The sequence below is a fragment of the Poromitra crassiceps genome, assembly GCF_964638095.1.
Source record: "Poromitra crassiceps genome assembly, chromosome: 17".
Classification (NCBI taxonomy): Eukaryota; Metazoa; Chordata; class Actinopteri; order Beryciformes; family Melamphaidae; genus Poromitra; species Poromitra crassiceps.
Window position 1 is genome coordinate 26,411,005 of NC_139635.1, and position 22,973 is coordinate 26,433,977.

Consider the following 22,973-nt stretch of genomic DNA (forward strand, 5'->3'; position numbering starts at 1 on the left):
AAGTCAGATTTCAATAGCAAAGAGTTGGCCTGCTTGATAGATGAACTGACAAGCTACTTGTGAAGTGAAAGGCTGCTGAGCAGAAACACTGAGCAGAACTATTTTAAAAGTTGAGAGAAATGTTTCAAAATAAACAAAAACTGAACAAGTACAGCCTACTTGTATATGTACAGGGGTGCAAATTCACCAGGGGTGGAAAAAGGTGACAAAAACGTGGACCGCTGAACCCCTAGGGGGGTCCAGGGGGAATGCCCCCCCACCCCCCGCCCGAGACTATTTGTTTTATATATCAGCTTTAAAAGGTGGATTGACATTGATTTTAGAATGAGAATATAGAGGAAAACTCACCCTAGAATTAATGTAGTTTAGTTTCACTGCTACATCAAAGGGACATCCGTTTAGGGCATTTCAAAAATAAATAAACAGTCAAGAGAATGCAGAGCCAGGTCCAGAAACATAATATGTACAAGTTGATTCTGCACAAGTATAAAGCACACAGAAGCCTTTGGAAACGTTTTCTTTTGGCATCTCCGTCTGTCTGTCTGTGTGTGCATGAGTTTTTAGAGTATCCGCTTTTTTCCACCGTGCGGTCCCCTTCCCATAGGTTTTCATGTAAAAAAACAGTGTGGACAGCGTGTACATATCGCACTCATTTCACTCTCAACTTCCCAAACATCCAGTAATGATGCATGAATCGTGTTCTGAATCAGTATGTTATGGTTCCACGGTAGGTATGCCAACACAGACATATGAAAATGACTGGCTATAATAAAACCACATTATAGATGTTTTGTTTTTTTATCAAGTCAAACAAGTAGGTTAAGGGATCAGGATAACAATAATATCTAACAGTCGCCACAGGAACTACAACAACATTGTCAAACATGTCACGAGGAGGTTCTCCTCCACCAGTCACACAGCCCAGCTCCACCCAACCTCTCAGCCCTCCTCCTGTCCCACTGAGCCGATGGTCTGATACTCTTATGAAAACACAGCCGTTAATACCGCCAGACAACACCTAGGCTGCCTAAGTAGTGTTACAGTTCAGCATCAAGTGAAGAGGAAACATTCCCACTGCACACCGTTACATTTAAAACATCCCTCAGAGTTACAGAACTATCATGGAGTCAGGTAACAGGTGGAATCAACAGAGCTCTAGTGATGCTGTTATAACTAACTCAGAGACTAGCAGCCGACATATCTAATGCTAACCAGAAAGGTAGTAACCAACTAGTTACTAGCCTGCGTTAGCAACGGTTGTTTGTTATCATCACGTTGCTTTACAGATAGTTGCCTAGCCTAGTAACTTTAGCCCTTTTCCCACATGCGTACCGGAAAATTACCTGTAAGTCAATATCGGACATTCCCCTGAATTTCCCTTCACACCTTAACGCGCGCATATGGGAATCTAGTCGTCAAATAGCCGGTATGTTGGGGGCGGGGGGAGCTTATTTGGGGGGTCGGCAAAACTTCACTCAGTCCTCCGTACTTATTCGCAGCAGCCTGACACAGGACAGACGCAGCGAGAATGGCAGAGGCTTGCAAGGCAAGCTGCCCAACGCTTGTAGCCTATGTATGTAGAGAAAGCAAATGCACTAAGCAAAATGTGGAAGTAGTTTGCTTTGATGTGCGCGAATGATTAGATGATGCACTTTGAAGAAGTTGGGATCCGTGTCTGAGAGAAATAGTTGCTGGTTCGATGTTTATCCGTTCACCTGCCGCGTTGAAGCACTTTTTACAGACTGGCTTCGTTTGATGTGTCCGGGGTTGCCTTCGGAAATCAGCAAGCTGACATACTGCTCTTATTAGGCTATCACAAGATAATTTCGCCAGTTTGCTTTAATGTGCGCGAATGATTAGATTATGCCCGCTGGAACATTAAGCAACGTGTGTAGGCTACACTTCGCCCATGATCGAAGGACCGCTGTCGCGGAAAATGACTGGACCCGTTTCCACTTGCGTCCCCTTAAGAGCATACCGCTCTTCTGACTGGCTGGAAACTGGTGAAATGTCGGGGACGACGGGGTCGCGCTTATACCGGCACGGCGCCTTTCTCACATGCAGGCATTAGACCACGTTCCGGTCATTTTGCGGTACAAAGCGCATGTGGGAAAAGGGCTTTTGAGTCATTCAGTAACGTTAGCGTCACAGCTACTGAAACTCCACTCGACTTTTTCTCTCCATCAAATAACGTTATCCTGCCGACATGCATCTTTATGGTGGAAATGACAATTAGTGACATGTGGTCGTGGAGAACGCGACCACATGTCAATGCTGTCATTGTGGATCCTTTAACGTAAGGAACTCATGTCTGAGCGACAGATCTGCAACAGTGTTTTGTTTACATAAGGAGCGACTGTGCAGGGTCGCGTTGACGCGCTCAGCGGGCCGACAACACAGCACGACGTAGCAAAACGTTTATCGGCGGACATGGCGGTTGCATTGAAACAGGCACGGAAACATGACGTTGAACCTGGAAACCGTAGCAAAACGTTTTGAGACTTACTGTGGCTTGAACACAGCCCAGGAGAATCATTTGGAGTGGACATCCGGTCAGAATTTTTCAAAATAAAAGCTTTCATTCAAACTCAATACACAAATTGAAACTATGCATTAGGGGTGGGAGAAAAAATCGATTCACCTAAGTATCGCGATTTCTAATGTCACGATTTTTTTAATCGATCTTTTATTCCAGAATCGATAATCGCAAAAGAAAAAAAAAAAAGTCAGGCCACTCACTGAACAGCAGGCCAGGCGCTGCCTACTGGTTTACTGGTGGTTTTATTACTTTATTAGTTAGTCTGAAGTAATAATTACACTTCAGGGTTAAAGTGGGTGCATCTCATTGTAAAATTGGACTTGGCCCAAATTGGGCTTCAAACGGCCCAAATTGGGCTTCAAACGGCCCAAATTGGACTTCAAACGGCCCAAATTGGGCTTCAAACTACCCACATTGAGCTTCAAACGGCCCAAATTTCACGCGCGTCGGCCCATATCGGCCTGGCCTGCTTGGTATCTAATGCCCGGCCTGAATTATGATCCCAGTCCGCCCCTGTTTATAACTACAGTATATCGCCCAGCCCTACTCATGATATAATATACAGTCTCTAATGTATGATTCAACTTTTCCCATGTTCTAATCTAGTGTAAAAAAGCAAACAAACTGAAAAAAGAAAAGAAAAAAACAAACAAAAATCGCAATAAATCGTAATATCGAATCGCAATAATCGTAGAATCGCAATACTTAAGAATCGCAATATATATCGAATCGGCACCCAAGTATCGTGATAGTATCGAATCGGGAGATAAGTGAATCGGCACAGCCCTACTATGCATACATAGGGGCTTTAACTTTGGTATTTTTCACATTTCATAATATGTGGCTCCAATAGACGGAAAATCCGTCGTAGCAACGGAGAACTTTAATCCCTAAGATATTCTACATGCACCAACTTAAAGCCATGCAGCCAATGTGAAGCCTCCTGCATGTTTTGCATCACTATCACCTAACTTCAGTCTCTGCCCCGAGGGAACAACGGAACCTTTCTGTGACATCGAGGCGACCTGGCCGTTTCCTGTTCGGCGTAGCTCATGATTGGCATTGGAACACCTGAATTGGAAACGTGGGCTAACCTATCTCCTCGCTTGAGTGTGAGGGTGAAGGGAGCGCCCCCACTAGCCAGCAGCGCTTCGCTGCGGCGCAGCCGTCGAGCGGCTTTGGCAGCTCGTCTGTAGCCTGCGGGCTTTGCTACAGGAAATCAGTGCATGTCAACACCGCTGTGTTTCCTCTCAGACACACAGAGAGAGAAACACACACAGACACACACACTGACACACTGAAGTGACGCAACCACAGAGACAGACAACTTAGTGACGTTGGCAGGCAACTAACCTGACTAGAGCAGTGGCTCTCAAAGTGGGGTCTGAGGAGCCACAGGGAGGCCTTGATGGGGTTTCCAAGGGTTGCCCAGCAAAAAGGGGGATATGTTTCAATAGAATACCATCAATAATTACTATTTTGGTCATGGGTTTCATACACTAATAAAACAGCTAAAAGCTCAACTCTTCTCAGATGAGGGGGTTCTGGTTCGTGGTCAGTTTTGTGTCAGTCTAGGGGTGCTCGACGTGAAAAAAGTTTACCACCGGTCTAGAGAGTGCAGGCTAGAACACCTTTACAAGAGACTGATCTCCTTCTTCCTCTGGCTTACACACACACACACACACACACACACACACACACACACCACACACACAACACACAACACACAGCACAACACACAGCACACACACCGTCCATTACCGCCAGGATCTAAAGCCACTATAATTTATACCTTTGTTCCCAAATGGAGGACACCACGCCGGAGCTGGCTAGCTGTGTGTGTGTGTGTGTATACGTGTGTGTGTGTGTGTGTGTGTGTGTGTGTGTGTAATTACACACAAGTGGAGGGATGCAGGGCGGTGTGTTTGGGACTGGGATTTGAGGCCCGGAAGGAAGGAAGAGAGAGGAGGGGGAGGGAGAGAGAGAGAGAAAAGAGGGGGAGAGAGCGACAGAGAGAGAGAGAGAAGCAGTGAAGCTAGAGAAAATCTGGTTATTTTACGCACGGCTGCTCCGTTAATGGACAGTGTGTGTGTGTGTGTGTGGGGGTCAGCAGGAAGGGGCTGTGTTTATCCAATCTGTTCCCTGCCTTTAACCATGTGGTAGGAAAAACCACTGGGCAGCTCTCCTCTCAGTCTGAGCCCAGAGGAGACGACACACGGGCCGAGCCAGAGAGGGACAGAGAGACGGCCCAAAGGCCTAAAGCCAAGGAACCTGCTACTGGAAGTGTGTGTGTGTGCTAGACGCTGTGTTGAGGATGAGAGAGAGTGAGAGCCAGAGAGTGTGAGTGTGTGAGTGTGTGTGTGTGTGTGTGTGTGTGTGTGTGTGTGTGTGTGTGTGTGTGTGTGTGTGTGTGTGTGTGTGTGTGTGTGTGAGAGAGACAGAGACAGAGAGTCCTGCTCACAGAGCTCAGGAACCTGTTAAGTCACCGGACGCTGACGTAGTAATCCCTAGGGATGCTCCCGATGACGTTTTCTTTTGCCACAGATCGCCGATGAGCCATAACTGCCCGATACATGCAGGTTTTTTTTATATAAATAGCAGCTGGTAAGCTATAGCAGTATTATATGTCATTATATCAGCTTTATAGCAGTATTATAGGTTGAACAGTTTCCATTGTACGTGCATTTCATCCATCAAAGTTGTGGTTCATTTTTTTTTCTATCTCAATATTCACACGATCACCATGTAAACAAAAACCACGCTCTTCTAGGTAGCACACGCATCAGACTCCGGACCGCCACATTCTTTGGAGCGGTCTTTGGGATGAAAACCATCGCTGTATCTTGGCAACCCGACCCAACAGAGATCTAACTTACATCCCTTTCAGTTTCAGTCTCGCTAGTTCAACGTTCAATCAGTGCAACTAAGCTAACGTTTAACACAACACATGTCAACAAAACCGAGGCAGGTCATGGAAGAAATGAGCAGATGGCCCGCCTAACAACAACGTTCTCCTCTGAAGTCCAGACAGGTAGGTAGGCGGAAGCATTTGCAAATTTGCGCGAGTCTACAGTACTGAAAGATGTAAACAAAATGGTGAATGTGTGGGAGCATTTCACCGTCAAAACACAGGGAGGGTGGGGGGGGGACGCTGCTGACTGCAAATAATGTCAAGCGGACCTCGCCTGGCATGGAAGCACTTTGGCAAAGCTGGAACATCTGAAGACCAGGCATGTTGTGGACGAAGAGGGCTCGTCTCTGTAACGCTAACCTAGTTAGCTTGTTAGCTGCTACGTAATGCGACGGCTAAAAGCCCCGTTATGTCACGTTGCTGCCGAGTGCACAGGTTTAGAGCGCACAGAGAATTTGACACTTTCTACATGGGGAGAAAAATAAACGCTACGACTCCTGTCTATGCGTGTGTGCCCGATGAGGGCTGCAAATTAATGTGAACGATTTAAGTGTTTAAAATGCCCCAATAAATGAGTATTTATCAAAGGTCCAAGTGGCCTTGCCATAAAAATGACTTGATTCCAGGCCTGAATAATTGTGCGATTCATAATCCGAATTGTTGATTAATCGTTTTAATAAATCGACAGATTAATCGACCATCAAAATAGTAGGGGTGACCCCCAAATAGTCGGCGATTCGTTCAAAGGAGGCTGATTCGACTGCCAATCTCACAGTCAGTCAAAAAAGTCTCAAAATGAGGTTATGAAACAAGAAGGATCATTCCATTCCGGCTATATGGGGGTGCTGAATGTCAGATTTTACATAGAATTGGTTGGTTTCTTCCAAATAGATCTTGATATATAGTCTATTTTGGTATAAGTATCAGCCTATTAATACAAATCAAACCAGCTCATGCCAATTGATTTTTTTGGTTTTGTTGCCAGATAGTAAAGAAAAAGTAAAGTAAAGAAAAAGAATAGTTGAATATGAACAGCCAAATCTGATTGGACTGACAGAATTCGGAGTCCGGTGCAGCCCGACAAAATAGTCGTTAGTTGCAGCCCTAATCGGCATTCACTCAGCCTAAACAACAATACAGAGATGTGGTTTTTGGCCCATATCGCTCAGCCTCAAATCCTTTTGGAAATCACTTGTGTATCTGTATATGTGCACGTGTGTGTGTGTCTATGTGTATATGTGCGTCAAAGATGAGTGTTAAAGATGAGAGGTGTTGTGCATGTGGTCATCATGACATTGTCGAGGAGGAGGAGGAGTGGAAAAGAACGGGAAGCAGTGCAGAGAAAGAGGGTAGGCTTGTTTTGCTGGCCTGGACAGGCCTCGTCTACATCAACAGGCCTGGAAAAGCAGAAATGAGCTAGTCTAGCTTAGACTATTGACTCGTTTGCCATCTCCTGAATATCAGGGTGTGAGTGTTTCTTGTGCGAGCCAAAGCCTCGCTCCCTGAGTATGATCCCTCGATAGATTTGAAAAGGTGGTTTTAACAGCAGCACCTTTTCACATTCAAAGTGATGGACTGAAAGGTCGACGGCTAGACTCTTCAGCAGCTCTTCAATAATTCAACACTATGCTGGCACACTGGATCAGTCCATCCATATGTGTTGGAAGTCAAACGGGACTTGGTTTGGACCAGACCTGGGTTCAATACAATCCACAATGTGGATATTTTTCCATATTCTTGTTTTAAGTGTTTAAAAAAACACCTTTATGCTACAACACAGTTCTCATAAAGACTCCCTTAGAGAATGAATGCTTTGTGATTACGAGCTGAATAGTCTCTATTCAAAGTGAACCCCCCCCCCAGGAATTATTAGAATCTGCCAGACTGATGCTCTAATCGTACGTTCCTTTATCGCAAAATAACTGGGATGTGGAGGCTAAAGGACGTCACATCCGTTTTGTTAGCGTTCCATTTGAAGAAAACTTGAGCTGGGAACTTCACTGTTCACTGGTCAGATCCAGTCGCTAGCCAGGCTAGCTATTGTTAGCAATAACAGTTGATAGATAACGCGGCATTTTGCGCATACAAACACTGCAGCCTCATGTCCACACAGATAGAAGTTAGGCAGTGATGTGTGTACAGCTGATTTAATGAGACAAACAAAACGGAAGTGCTATACAACATTACTACGATTATAACTACTGTTGTTGCGCGGTTCAGCCATCTTGGATTTTTGAGGTCGGGGCTGCTGAGGCTCCTACGAGTTTGGAATGGGAAATACCAGCTCTGGTGACGTCACCGTCCCAGCTCATGAGCTTTGAAGTCGTACGATTACCAGTTCCCAGTTATAAAGGAATGCACGATTCCTCTCTGGTGCAAAAGGTTTGTCTAGAGGTCACCAACAACAACACTGCTGCTGCTGCTGGCACTTGACTTTTCTAGCTCCATCCAGCTTCAAGTCCATTGAAGTCGGTACCTGGGGACCGGAGCCACAACGTCACAAGCCAACCCTGCGTTCAAATGTGGATACACAAACTACAGGATTGATCGTGACAAAAAAAAGGCTCCTCAGCTGTCCTCACAGTCCAGTCAGCCCAGTAGGTGGCAGTAATGCAACATTTAAAGATGCTAACCGTCATAAAAACCCAAAGAACGGTCCAGTCAGTCAGCTGCTGTGTTACAGCTGGCTGCCTGACAACACGCACTCGTGGCTGCATCCGACTCGAGACAACTTTTCAGACGCCCCTGGAGACAATCTTTCTCAAAAGAAACTAACGTTAGCGACAAATCTGGAGACTTTTTCTCACATGGGATTAACATTACCAGCAAGCAGCAGTAAGCAGGCAATGACGATAGCTGGGTATGTCCCGCCAGCATCGATGCTAAGTTAGCATCGACTTTTAGCTGTGGTTAAAAAAAAGCATATTTCCAGAGATGGCCCGCAGTGACAACAGAATACACATGCAGGCTTAGCTAAGGGTCTTACCTACATGTGTATGAGGGGGGCAGCATTTGTGCTCATAACATGTATCACTAACTAATCTTACTTGCTGGTCTAACCAGAGATGATGAACAGTGTAGCCACACTGCAGCCCAGAGGGAGCGCTTGTAATTTACCCCGGCATGTGCTGAAACTGGCACGAGCGGGCGGAGTGAGTTTTTTCTTTCATTTCTTCCTCCATAATGAACGGTGCTACCGGTGGGCATGTTATGTAATCGGTGTATGCCCCACCCCCGTGTAACACCGACTACCGCGGCAAGCCTAGCGTCAACTCGCTCCGTTCAAAAAGGCACCAGTGGTGACGAGATAGTGTATTTGTTTACCGTTGTAGGGAAAGTAAATGAGGCTTTGGACATGTTTCTGAGAAGCAAAGAAAACGGCGATCACATGCAGCACTTTCCGGTGTGTCACAGGCTAGTTTACTTGCTTTGATAACAGGATTCAGATCTGATCTTTAACAGAAATGACTTTCATGTTGATCAATCACGCAAGAGTCTGAAAAGCCTGAACTATCCCTTTAAGCAACAAGAATAGGGAAATACACACACACACACACACACACACACTCTCTCTAGTGTGCTACCCCCACAGCTCCCTAATCAATCACTATTGACGAGCCCTCTTAGACCAATGGGATAGATAGGTTTGGACAGCGTCCCCAGAGATTGGCCGGTTCCCCTCCCTGCCCCGCCTGCCTGCCTGTTAACAACCAATTAGCTTCCCGAGGCCTTCCCATAAGGCCGTGGGGGTAAAGCGCTCCCCGGGGACACGCGGGCACATGCCTCTCTACAGTCAATGTGCTGCAGCAGCGTGGAAGGTGCCTTCATTGAAAGCGTAGCTGCAGCAGAGCGATACCTTCTCGTTGGCAACTGGATGCAAAACCAGTTCCAGAACGGGTCTTTTGGGGTAAGCAGTAAGCAGTGAAACAACAAAGCTCCCCATCAGGTACACCTGTGTACTGCAAGTGGGTATGAGCCTAGTGAAATCCATTAGCTTACGCCGCGCTTATGTGGGAAACGCTACTACTTTTCTACTCCTCTCCCCACAACGCACCGTCTGGCCTGCGATCTGTCTCCATCGTCCTGACCGGATGTTGGTGCCACTAGCAGCAGCACCACTTAACCTTTCATCAGCCATCTGACTCACTGGAGGAGAGAGATCAGAGAGGAGGAGAGAAATGATCAGAGAGATGAGGAGAGAGGGATGACACTAGAGATGAGGAGAGAAGATAAGAGATGTAGAGGGATGATAATAGAGAGGGGGGGGGGTGATACTAGAGATGAGGAGAGAGGGATGATAATAGAGATGAGGAGAGAAGATAAGAGATGTAGAGGGATGATAATAGAGAGGGGGGGGTGATACTAGAGATGAGGAGAGAGGGATGATAATAGAGATGAGGAGAGATGATAAGACAAGAGATGGAGAGGGATGATAAAGTAGTTGAGGGATGATAATAGAGATGAGGAGAGGGATGATACTAGAGATGAGAGAGAGAAGATACTAGAGATGAGGAGAGGGATGATGATACTAGAGATGAGGAGAGAGAGATGATAATAGAGATGAGGAGAGGGGGATGATACTAGAGATGAGGAGAGGGAAGGATACATGGACTCCACATTAAACTGCTTTCTCCGTTGGAAAACGGAGGGCGTCTTTGCGGTGCCGGCGCTGCTTTTGGGGTATGGGAGTCATGGGCAGTGTGAGGGCTTTTGACACTCTACTCCCACATATTTCCAACTGAGAGAGCGCTGGGATTTTCTGGCCCTGCTCCTATTTGCTCTTTGGGAGCAGCCTGCGTAAGGTTAGACGCTCTATCAGAGCCGGAGGATGAGGAGGAAAAACAGGAAATGACACACGCCGACACCCAAAGAGGTCAAGGATAGATTAACACACACACACACACACACACACACACAGGTCAGAGACATACTTGACGCGCCATCTCTCTCTCTCTCACACACACAAACACATAGAAAACACATACAGGCCACACACACACACTTGAGAGGCTGTAATAACGCCAGCCTCTCTTCTAGGCACAGCACTTCATCCAGAAGGCCTTCGCTGCAGGAGGAGGATGGGGGGATGGGGAAGCAGAGAGAGAGAGAGAGAGAGAGAGAGAGAGGGGGGGGGAGGTGGAGGGAGGGACAGGTGAGGGAGGGGGAGGCGGGGGGATAGAGAGAGAGAGCGAGCATGAGAGAGAGAGAGAGAGCGAGCGAGAGAGACAGTGATGACACTCGGTTTTGAATGTCACCACGGTGCTAAAGACCCCCGCTAACCTTTTGGCTGGAAACGAGAGGAGGGGAGGAAAGAGAGAGGGGGAGGGCAGGGAGAGAGAGAGAGAGAGAGAGAGAGAGAGAGAGAAGGTGAGAGTGAAGGATAGACAGAGACAGAGAGGGAGGGAGGGGGAGGAGAGAGATCATGCAGGGGCAGAGGAGTGGGTGTGGGTGGATGATGTGTGGAGCGATAGGATGGGGAGAGATGAAAGAGATGGGAGACAAACAACAGCACCACCCTTCTTTCTCGTCTCCAGTAGCACAGGAGGAGCCACGACACATGATGATGATGGGAGGCAAAATGGCCGCCCTCACAACAGCGACGCTCCGGGGTCTGATACCAAACACCGGGCGTTCGACACCAAAACTGCCCAAGAGTGATGTATCACGCCGATAGTCGATATATCGGGGCGATATTGGCCTGTATGTTGGATATCAGCCAATCGGCGTTGTGCGATCTGTGACACAAGACGTTCCTCCCGGTCGGACCACAGCCAGTGAATGTGTTTGCGTTCTCCTTCTCATATCAGATGTGCACACCATCATGATGGTCTAAGAATGCTCTCTTCAGAGGCTTCTCCACCCTGATGAGGGTAAAACACCAGGGCAGAGGGGTTAGGGGTCAGGGGTCAGGCATGAGCCGCTTTCCGGTTTCCATGGTTACCATGCTTTGAAAAAGTCACGGTTCCAAAACCACTAATATTTTGTGCGCCATACCATCTGACGGTATCGGCTTTTGGACTGGAGCTGTGCTAGCAAAGCTTCTCCCGCTAGCTGCTAGCTGATGGCTACGGGTCGCTAGAGCAGTAGTTTCGAGACACAGACACACACACACACACACTCATACAGCAACGTTACACCGTGAAATGTTGCTATTCGGACGCGTTAGGAGAGCAAAACAACACGTGGGGCTGAGCGAGCAGCCGGCTCGGCCTTTCCATTTCCAACATGCAGGCTGCGGTTAGCTGCGTCAAGCCACTTATTTAAGATGAGGCAGGAAATTGCTCTTAGCTGCGTCAAGGTCCCGAAAGTTAGCTAGGAGCGAGACAGGAAGTTGGGCGGTTCTGCCTTCAGAGTAAAAGCGTAGACGTGTCACTTTTGAGAATAAAGCTGTCTTGCCCTGTGCAGAGCAACATACTGGAAATGGTTAGAGATGTAGAATAGTATAAAAATACAATATAAATAGTATAAAACAGAAACACATCACACACTGTCCAGTCTTCAGAAAACAAATTATGTATGTTCTACATTATACAATCACCTCTAACATACAATTTTACAATAACACATTTTAGAGGTGCACAATACCGCCATGTCGGCGTCAAAGCGTGGTATTTTTGCCGAAGGTGATCATACTGTCAAAATCTCATAGCCGCCCATGCCTAATTAGGGGTTAGGGGCTGGCTCCAGATTGGTCAAAACAGGATGGTAGGGCAGACTGGGCAGTACATCCACTCAAGGCGGGACATGCGCTCATTTCTCCAATCGACTGCCTCGGTTTTGTTTACACGTGTCGCGATTGGTCGATCGAACGTCATTCCGGTCTGGGGCGTTTTTCTTTTCTTTTCTTTGGAAGATGACAACTTCCTCTGTCCACATTTTAATGGGCGGAAGTACTCTGGAGCAATCAAAGATTGTGGAAGAGATAGACTGGCTTGAGAGACTAGAAGCACGTCACGGCTTTCTTGCAAAAGAAGAAGTCAGAAGAATGGGTTTAAATGAAAGGTACCTTCCTATGAGTAAATGACCTTACTCTATAGAGCAGTGATTGTGAACGGCACAGCCTCTCTCTGACAGAATAGAGCTACAGCTTCTCTGCTAGTTTGGTAATTGTAGTAGACAATATTGTGATACTGTGATAGTGTACTGTAGCCATTACTTGTCTCTTAGTTCTGCACTGGTGTTATGAAAACGTGCCGTCCTCCTCCTCCTCCTCCTCCTCCTTCCTAGGCTGAGGCTCACAGCTTGCCATCCGCTCCAGTCTTCTCTTCCTCGGACACCGACAGGAAACCACAACAACATGCCCCGCCCCCAAGCCACAATGCCTACTGTCCCCCCAGAGAAACGCACCTCACACTGTGCAGTTTCAGTCACTCAAAAGAGTTGGAGAGAAACGTTGAGACTGCTTTGCCAAACGGACTGAATAAACTCCCAAGACAGATATCGGATGGAGGCAGCCCAATCGAACTGCACCACTTTCACTTGTTTTGAACAAGTCGGGGCTGTGGAAAAACTACAAGTCCCTCGTTTATTAAGGGATATAAAAACCTAGGCTATTTATCTTAATCTAGATCAGTGGTACCAAAAAAAATCTTTGCAAGAGCCACAACCTCCCCAAAAAATCTCTTTAGTTCCCTCCCTTTATTTTTGTTTAGATTTTTATTTATAAATTTTAAGTAGGACTTAAAAAGAGCCACAACTACCCATAAAGGAGCCGCGTGTGGCTCTAGAGCCTCGGGTTGAGTATCGCTGATCTAGCGTTTCATAAATCACCGTCATTTCTATTAACCTACAATGTGGATTCAGAGCAGTCATGTGCTGCAAACTGGCCTACAGCTATGGGTGACAGGGAGAGGTGTGTGTGTGTGTGTGTGTGTGTGTGTGTGTGTGTGTGTGTGTGTGTGCGCGTATGTGTGTGTGTGCCACAGTCAGAGGCTGGGGATGGGACAGGAGATTAACACTGTAGCTACAAGTCATGGCGGCAGGCTAACCAATCAGAAGTGTGTCAGAGAAAACGATAAACACGAGAGAAACGAGGAAAAGGCCCAACGATTTCCCAAACAGATTTTCAATCAGCACGTCTTCAAACCACCTGGTGACGACGAGTGCCACTCAAAATGCCACAACGCCTCATGAACAGACCCGGTTTACGGTGATTTGGCCCAAAAAAACTGCACAACTGACAAGTGACTTCTCAAAAGCAAGTTTCACTTTCTCTACATCCGTACAACTAGAGTTACAATATATACTGTTGTTATACTTTCACAAAAAGATGAACAAGTAAAGGAGAGGTGGAGGGGTATAAGATGAGAGGGGACAGATGGAGAGAGAGATAACAACAATGGTGATTTTCAACCAGCAGTGAAACAATAACATCGGTGTTGTCCAGACACAGGCCACAGTGGTCAGTGAGAGCCAATAGGAGCATCGCTGTCTTCACTCAAACACACATCTGTTTCTCACACACACATCTGTTTCGCCTTTGTCCTCCCCTCATCTGCCCCTCTCTCTCTCCTCCACTTTTAAAGCCCAGCCTCCTCCTTGCTCTGAACTACCTTGAGCCCCTGGGAGAACGAACGCACACACACACAAAGTCCAGCAGAAGCTGGTATCCCAGTGAAGTGCTCAGATAAAGCATTGAAGTCGTGAGTCAGAGGTCAAATAAAATAGCAGGGAACTGCTTATTCAAAACATCCAACATGGATGGACACCTGCCCCCCCAAACAGTGCCTCGTTTATCGTGCGGCCGAACGCCAAAGCGCCTGTATAAACAAGGCCATTCCAACTCATATGCAACGGTGTCGTTGGATATTTTCCGGTTGTTAGAATTGTAGGTCAGTCTTGAATGCATTCAGGTAAGATAAAGGAGGCATTGAAGCCACGCGTGGAGGATATGACCGTGGAAATGTGAACGCATCATTCTATCAAATGACTACGGTAATTTGAAATGTGTTTAAAAAGCGGTGCGAGAGCGGTTAAGAGTGTCTTACATGGCAGCAGAGCACAAGCAGCCGTGTGGCCCGGCAGTGTACTGTACACTGGCCTGTTTCAAACGCTATCCAGTGTCCACAGAGCACGCAAGGTTTCCCCGGGCTGTCAGTGACTGGCTCAGCTGGTGACATCACCACCACCATGCTGGAAACACTGCGATAAAGCTGTTGGAAACCAACTGCAAAAAGGGAAAGGACGCATACAGGACAGATCATTTGAAAGAAACAAAATAGTATCCTTTAAATGGGGGGGGGGGGGGGGGGGTCAGATTTTGCTTGAGGCAGTCAGATGGGCATCTGAGCAAAATTACAACCAGGCAATAAGTTTGAGTTATGATATTATGCTCTTTGGTAAGCGACTGCAACCTACAGTAAAACTTCATGACACTTTGTTACTAATGGTTTCAAAGGCGATCTAAAATGTTTCTGCCTCAGCTGTCAATCCCTATTGTAGGGAATAATCCCCCATCTACTCTGTGACTGTGCATCGTGAGTGACCACATGAGTCTGTTGACCTCCGGGCCAAGTTGAGACAGGCAACTCCAAGGTCACCACCAACAGGTACAACTTCTTCCAACACACACTTGAGCTTGAACCAAACGGTGGTGTGGGGTGGGGGGGGGGGGGGGGGGGGGCGAAGCAGAAGAGTAAAATAACACGAATGTGCATGAATCATGTCTAAACATCATTGTCCAAAATATTTCATCCGGGAGCTGTGGATCAAAGGGAATAACTTAGATGTCTGTTTCCAAGGTCCAGCTTAGTTTAGAATAGATCTATCCTCCCCTCTTACACGTCAGCTTTGTAGCACTGGGGGGGGGGGGGGGGGGGGAAGTACCTCAACTCTAACCACAAGAAAGGAGGAGAGAGAGACAGACGAGGGGAGAGAGAAAGACCACAATAGTGCCTAACATCTGTTGTGTGTGTATGGTCGGGGCCTCTTATCTCTCTCTCTCTCTGTGGCCCGCTAAACATGACTAGCTGCCATCTTGGCTCACAGACAAGGTGGTGGGGGGAGCAGCAGTTATATGGCAGACAGGACAGGAGACGAAGGAAAAGGCTCAAAGAAGAGCAGCAACGTTACATTCACACTAGACTCGGTGCTGTCGATCTGCACTGATTCAGCCAGCGGACGAGAAGTGGTGACAATAGCTGCGTTTTGGGGGGATTCAAATTCAGCGTCGTTTTCTCCCATAAGAAATGGTAACGCTGCCAAAGTTGCGTGTGACGGTGACCATTATGCAAGTTGGCCGATCACACTAACAACACATCATGGAGAAAGAGAGGTGGTGGTGGTGGTGGGGGGGGTGGCGAATACAAGTGGCGAGTAGCGAGACGAGGGGCAGGTGTTTTCGGCTGCATTGTATTGTATCCCCCCCTCGTCCGAGCAGAGTAACAAGTGAAGTCGTTACCAAACTTCCCCTCTGCCGGATACAATGTTTCGCCATAAACTAGCTCTCTGTATCAAAACTTTTTAAAAGGCGGAAATGCCCTGCGGAGATGATAAAGCAGCGTTACGTTTGGTTTCGTAACCCCGAGGAGAGAGAAAAGTGACGCGGAAAGTTGTGCTTTCCTCGGCTCAGAAGCTGACTTGATAGATAGCCGCTCCGGGCAGGTTATTAGCTTAGCTCTGAGGGGCTAATGACTGTGTGGTGTGTTCGCCCGCAGACAATGAAGCATGATAAGTCACGTTAGCTAACAGGCTAGCAATAGCTGAACTTGTGTGTCCTCCTCCTCCTCGCGCTGGGCTAACCTCCAGCGGCTAGCTCGGCTAATTAGCGACATTACGCACCACGTCGTTCCGGGAGGACGGAGGAACGACTCGCTCATCTTGGGTTTATTATATCCCAGTAAAACAGCTCCGCCGCTGCACGAGGGGCTCGGGGGTGCAGGCAGAACGTTTGAACCGGGTTTCGGTGATCTAAAGCGGGACATAAATAACGTGAGAAACACGGTTGTATCATGAAATGACCGCTTGGCCTCAGTGCTTACCCCCCCTCCTCTCCTCCGCTGCTCTCTCTCTGTCCCTTCCGTGCAATAACACCAGCGACTACAACGACACTTCAGTGTCCCATTCCACCAGAAACCACACATATCAGCTTAAAAACATGACTGATGTCTTCCTTACACGTTGCCGTGTGTTAACAGTAGCACACATGTGTTATTTTGGTGATATCTGCCTGGTAGTGTCCGTGGGGAATGTCCCTCTCTGAGCTCCGCTCTCTCTCTCATTCAGTCGGGCCAGTGACTCACCTCTACGCTCGAGCCACCTCGTGTCTCCTGCTACACAAGCTCCAACACACAATTAGCTAACCCCGAGCTAACCAGGCTAACACTCACACTTTACAACTGAATCAAGTCCACAATTTAACCCTGTAATAATTCAACAAGTTGCGCCCGGAAAGCGATTTAGAAAAGGAGTCTCTCTCTCTGCGCTGTGTGGGGAAGATTTTCTTTCCACTTTCCAACTAACTAATAATGGGACTGTTTGTGTGTGTGTGTGAGTGAGTGCAATGCAGCGGGTGGCAAAGCTAAACTTGCTATTGTTAGCATGTCGGCATGGCAGCTACATGGACCTTCAATGACTTTCTGTCCCTAATGAGAGAATAAAACACTAAGCTCGAAACTGCCCCGTGTTTTCACCAGATCTCAGCAATGACTTTCTCTGAATGAGATCCTGGTCACAGGCAGAAAAGCACCGACTCGCACGTCGTCAGACTGCGTGGAAAAAGTAGGAAAAAACTTACTAATCCGACAGAATCTAAATGGTTTTTTATTCTAAGTCACCGGCTGCAGTGAATCCATCGCTTCCGCACTTGATTCTTATTCGATCAAATTCGCTATAATGGGGGAAAAAAGGGCATTGGTTAGCTTACCCAACAAGCTCGGTCACTTCGGGGCTTTTGATCAAATCAACTCCTCGTTAGTCGGGTTTAGTATCTCCGCTTGCTTGAGAGAAAAAAAAATCCACCGTGGTCCTCTTTTTTTCCGTTCGTAATATAAATAAACAGGGAAAAAGTTCAAGTTTTTTTATTTCTTTCTCGTGAAATGTTTCTCCGGCGTGTCTCCTATCCGCGACCTCGCCGACTAGTGTGCGTTGCTCTTCTGTCCTTTGTGTTAATTTCACTCAAATCGAGTTTAATCCGATCGATCCCTCGGCTGGTCGCGCTCCCGAGTCCTCCCCTCCAGACACTCGCTCACCTTCCTCGGCCAGGGGGGGCGCGCTCCCGAGGACCTCTCATACAGATAAACAGGCGGCGTGCGCGGTCACTGACCCCGCCGTGCCCGTGTGTGACGCTCTGTGTGTGTGTGTGTGTGTGTGTGTGTGTGTGTGTGTGTGTGTGTGTGTGTGTGTGTGTGTGTGTGTGTGTGTGTGTGTGTGTGTGTGTGTGTGTGTGTGTGTGTGTGTGTGTGTGTGTGTGTGTGTGTGTGTGTGTGTGTGTGTGTGTGTGTGTGTGTGTGTGTGTGTGTGTGTGTGTGTGTGTGTGTGTGTGGAGTTCTCCTCATTTAGGGATGGGGAGAAAAAAAACACGAGCGTCAAGGTATAATAATGGCACTAGGTGAGCTCAAATGTGACATTCTCCATTTTAAATCGTTGTAATGAAAAGCTAGGATTCAATAAGAAATGACAGAAATCTATTTTGAAGCCATATGTGGGGGAAACACACCAGTCCAGATATAGCCTACCTTAGTAGTAGTAGTTTTGGTGACATAATGTCGAAAATGTGTCATATTGACTAGGTGAGTCCACATTTATCTTGTAGTTCATAACTGTAATGGAGATCAAGCAAAAATATCTGGAATTGATTGATTTTTATTTATTTATTTGGAAATAATATTTGTTAAACAAATTAATAAATCAATAATTGAATCCAGCAGGTTTGGGAGTTTTTATGTTGATATTCAATGCATGGACTTATTTATAGGGTTTAGTACAGTGGTTCTCTCAACCTTTTTACACCAAGTACCACCTCAGAAATGACCACCATATTATATGAGAGGGAGGGAGCCCTGCGTACCACCAGTGGTACCCGTACCACAGGTTGAGAACCATTGGTTTAGTAGATTGATGTCCCTCTGTGAAACAAATAAATGTCTGTCCTCTAGTTTAAAATAAGTCAGCACAGGCCTACTGTAACTCTTTGTTGGATTGTTCATTTATTTTGTGCCCCTCCCCCCCCCTGAATTTCATCTATTTTATATTATCTTGCTGATAGAAAGCAGATTGAAACTGAACCTTCTCAATAGGATGGATGGATGGATGGGCGGAAACAGACTTTTTTTTTTGCTTTGTATCATATTTAACTACTGACGTGCATTTTTCATTGTCTTCTCTTTTATTTTTTTGCCATTATACTCAAATGTCAGTGGTCTGTTCTTGTTTCACTCCTCAAACCATAACATATTGTCCCAGATTGTTAGGGACTAAACTTCTTGAAAACACTAATTATAAACTTAAATGTAGTGATTCATTCATTTTTCTGGGTATGAGCAGACTCTCTGTAATGCCCAGGCAGACAGGTGTTGGTCCATGTCCACATCTGGACAGCAGCAGGTTGAAGGAAGGTATTTCCCCCTCGCTCCCATCGCTGACCTGGATTGGGACCAGTTTACACCACATGTAAACAACCAGTAAGTAAATCACCTCACAAAATATCTCTCCAACTTTCAAGATCCTGGCTGTTTGGATGAACAAATGTGAACAATAGTAATCCTATAAGTTTCAGAAATATACTAAACATGTATCACAACACAACTATTTGTCCTAGGATATTATAGGAATATTATAACAAAATACACAAAAAGCACAATAATGTCACTATGAAAATATTTATGTCCCAGCTGTATTTTAACATGCACCAGCTATGTTTTTAAACATTTCATAATGAAATAGCCATCTAAATAAAGACTTGACACTTTTTGCCAGAAGAGTGCCTTGGACCTTTCTTTTTTGAACTTTTGTGATAGGGTTAGCACCTTCAACACACCTGTTTCAGACTTGCAGGCACTCTGGACCTTTTCTCTCCTCGTTCACTATGAAATCACTATAGAGCATCACATAGACACTATATAAGTCCATATAGGAATATCATATATAGGAGTACCATACCATAGATGACGACACCATAACTTTATGGGATCAGAGAGTCTGTGTGCTTGTGTTGTGTCTTTGTCTTCTGAGGGCCAGGTTGTTATGGAAATCAAATTTCCAATGAGTTTATATATAGTCTGTCCTCTCACCTCCTCATCCCATACAAAACAAAAATCATTTCACATTTACAGTAAAGTTAGGTAAATTACATCACAGTTAAACATTTGTTCCCAAATCTGCAATTTGGCCAACCCAAAATTATTTGCAGCTGTAGATTGAGTTCAAATGTGATTTCCCTCATCTACATGCACAAATACATTTTCGGGGCCATATTCATGAGTATTTTGAAACAAACTAATTCTTAAGTATGTATTTCTTTGCATTAATTTCACCTCATTTTGGAATACGGTAGATATATCAACATATTTCTCTCTTTTTTGTATTTTAGATTCACATATCAAACTAAAAAGGAGCAAGTTGGCTCTGCGATTTTTGTCCCGGAAGTGATGTCACTTAACTGGAAGTGATGTCATCAATGATGTCAATTGAGCAATTGTGCATTGTGAGTGAGCAACACACGCGCACACACACACACACACACACACACACACACACACACACACACACACACACACACACACACAGACACACAGCTGATGTCATAGACATACATTGTGACATCACTGATGATGTCATCAGCAGCCCAGCTGCGGGCGAGGCCGCGGGGCGGGTGGGCTGCGTATGTGAGCTGCAGGGCCAGCTCGGCGAGCTGCAGGCCGGGTGAGGCTGCGCAGCGGGCGAGCCTAGGAATCAAGCGCACATAGCGCGTGAGATGCCTAGTTATGTGAGACATATATTGTCTCCCATATCCTAATGTTTAATAGGTATAAGTTGATGGATTTTACATTTTAAAGTGTTTTGCATAATATACAACATTTACATCTTGTCAAATGTATTTACAGGCATATACTGTATATACATTGTTGTTTTGCCTCAAATATAAACTGAAATGTGTGTGCTTTCAAGGGAGAAGCCTTTTTTTTTTTATTATCATCCCATCTCATAACTACTGTATTTTTTGTGAAAAGCCTATTTAGTGAACTAAGCTATGAATTAGGCTAGACTAAAGCTATAAAGGAGTGTAACACCGATTTGAATCCTCACCTCATCTTGGCACACATTCCTACGCTCTAACCTGTTGATCTACAACTCCTACAGATCACTTTGACAGTCTGACATCTGAAATCAAATGCAGAATAAAGAAAATGTATCTCAATATATGACGTCGGTTACCTGAGCCGCTCGAGGTGCGCTTGATTTATTTTCGCTCCAAACTCGCAAAGCCCTATTTGAAAAGAAAAGGACCGAAGATAAACGGAGCGCACCCTCCTGTAGGCCTAGTTGGATGATAGTTTATTTCCACGTTCACTGCACTCATTCACGTGGATCCATACAGTCAACCCCCATGCAAGTCTATACATAACTCCCGGCGGTAATAAAAGTTTTCCAGATGAGCTTTTCCACTGAAAGTAGGTCACAGTGACTGGAGTGATAATGACACTGGGCCGCCACCACTCAAACATTTGGCTGTTGTTGACTGAAAATTCCAGGCGATTCCCCCCCTCCTTTCCCCCTCGGTATGACATTTTTCACTAATTCCGTGGGATTCTCTGAGCAGGCGAGCTCCTAATCAGCGAAGATGTCTCACTCTCACCAGCAAGCGTAGACCGACAGTTGGGGCGGCCGATTTCTGGGCTTTTTATTCACCATCAGATATGATGAGTCTGTGATGTCGTCCGCCTCTGATGTGACGGAGCAGGTTCCTCTGCAAAACTGGGCTTTCTTTGCCTATATTTTAGTTATTCATTTCATTCTTCAATTAGGTTTTTTTATGAATTGATTCATTCTTCATTTAAAGGTCTAATATATCGCTGAGTTTCTCTGCAAATTATGTGCAGTGGATCATCCTTTCAAGAGCTGCTAACATTTGTTACCTCCGGCTTGGTCGTGGGCGTCCATACAGCCACAATTGGCCGTGTCTGCAGGTAGGAAGCCAGATTAAGGATATGTGTCCTGGTTGCTGCACTATAGCGCCTCCTCTGGACGGTTGGGGCACCTGTTTGGAGGGGGGGGACTGGTTGGTATAGCGAGATCCAAAAAGAAGTAGCTGGCAACTGCACATGTATGGGAGGAAGCATGTGCTAGTCTACAACTCTCCCCAGATCGGCAGAGGGGGTGGAGCAATGACCGGGACAGCAGGGAGAATTGGCCAAGTCAGCTACAATTGGGCAGAAAACAGGGAGGGCGGGGGGGGGGGGGGGGGTGCAGATCCTACTGGGGTTCATCGACATGACAATGTTTGGGTACTTCGATACTAAACCGTATCGTAAGTGGAAGGAACTCTTCGGTTTGAGCCATAAGTAGAGGTCAAAGGTCAACTCCTCTCTCTGAAACTGTGTGTCACCACCAAAAGAAAAGGTGTAGACGTACGGCCGATAGAGAAATAAGGGGGTTTGGTGCACAGGAAGTAGAAATAGATGTCTGGGATAATAAAATAATAATGCAGCTGCAGTGGCGGTTGACAAATGAAGTGTTAACAGCCCTGCTTTTTTCTGTTTCTTTCTTGCTTTGCACCTTTTGACACCTGGCCACATTTTGTTTCATCATCACGATCAATTGAAGAGATGATGTTTTCTTTGCACTTGCGTCTGTGTGCAGAAACATACGATACGACCTGCACAGACCACCGAGACAATACTGTTGGTGCCAGCCAACAGTTGGCACGATTTCCACATCAACATTGCGTTTCTGCCAGGTGAAAAACCTTGTTGAGCTTTTGCATCTCCACAATGGATACTATGAACAACGTCATTGTTTTTAGGTGGATGACCATGAATGTTTTGATTAGGCTGGCATAATTTAGCACATGAAAATCACCCAAACTGGAGTTATGAGGTTCTCGCGAGTCACGAGTCACGACAGGCTAAAAAATCTGTTGTGCCATGTAAGGTTCAACTGATATGGGTTTTTGAAGGCTGATATTTTGTGCCGATACTCAAAAAATCTTTAACTGTGACAATTTTCATAGCAAAATATTCCAAGTTTAGTGTTTCTTCAGATCCCCCCCCCCCCCCGTTTTCTTGTCAGGGTGGGAAAACCTCTGACACTAAACTCTCCATTGTCACTATACTGGTGTGAGATCTGATCACAATGTCTGGAATCAGTCCAGGTGAAGGTCTTCCTGTAGACAACCTGCATATTGATCAATCCTACAATAAATATGCAATCAAATGGCATCATATCAGAGATGGATGACACTGACTGGAGTAGATCCAATTGTTCATAATAGTTAGTTACCATATACAAGACTACCCCCCTAGTGACGTCATAATGTAATGTTACAGGGCAGAACCAGACCCTGTACTCAGCCTGACTGACACTCTA

The 22,973-nt window shown here is 46.1% G+C and overlaps 1 protein-coding gene across 1 annotated transcript in view; it reads right to left on the reverse strand.

Moving 5' to 3' along the window:
- The window catches only part of chd7 (chromodomain helicase DNA binding protein 7), a 145,167-nt gene extending 127,839 nt beyond the window's left edge, over positions 1–17,328 (reverse strand). The window contains exon 1 of the mRNA XM_083653826.1: positions 17,314–17,328. The gene's annotated coding sequence lies outside the window, so the exon portion shown is untranslated. The remainder of the gene's footprint in view (positions 1–17,313) is intronic.
- Positions 17,329–22,973: the final 5,645 nt, after the last annotated feature.